The sequence below is a fragment of the Octopus bimaculoides genome, chromosome 4 (assembly GCF_001194135.2).
Source record: "Octopus bimaculoides isolate UCB-OBI-ISO-001 chromosome 4, ASM119413v2, whole genome shotgun sequence".
In the NCBI taxonomy this organism is placed as follows: Eukaryota; Metazoa; Mollusca; class Cephalopoda; order Octopoda; family Octopodidae; genus Octopus; species Octopus bimaculoides.
The window spans coordinates 34861842-34862605 of NC_068984.1; positions in this window are offsets into that span (position 1 = coordinate 34861842).

Genomic DNA, 764 nt, shown 5'->3' on the forward strand with positions numbered 1-764 from the left:
AGGCAGGAGGAGGAGGTTAGATGAAGAGGGGAGGGGAGTTAAGCCCATGTGGCGCAGAATGCATACATACACACACTCTCTCTCATTGATACATGCACATATATGCACACGCAAAAATGGATATATATATATACGTATAACTTAAGTATGTATATACAGAGAGAGAGAGAGAGAGAGAGAGAGAGAGAGAGAGAGAGAGAGAGTGGATTTGTGTGCTTGTATGACTTGACGTAGAACATTCCTCTCTGTTCTAATATGCAATTGTTTCAATGTAGATTTTAAATAATCAAATTTTGATGTCTATGTAGGGAGTGAATAAATTCTTGCCACGTCGTAGCCTAACGTAAATAGAAGACTAGATCGAGTCTCAGTCTTGTCTATAAAGCTTACCAAAACCGAACAAGACACGCTGGACTTTCTCCAAACAAAAGTGCCAGACGTGATTAGAGTTCTCAAAATTCTAATTTCCAATGAGATATACTGCGTGCATTTGTTTTCGGTACTGATCTTGTAAAGCCTTCATACATACATGAACAAGAATACATACAGGAACAGTGATGGAAACAAGCATATGCACACGTATTGATACATTTATAACTATGAACGGAAACACAAATTAGCACAAACAACTAAACACACAGGCACTCCCACACACACATATGGATATAAGTGTATACATATGTGTGTGTTTCTGTGTATATATGTATGCATACATATGTATATATTTACACATATATGTATAAATATATATATATATATATATA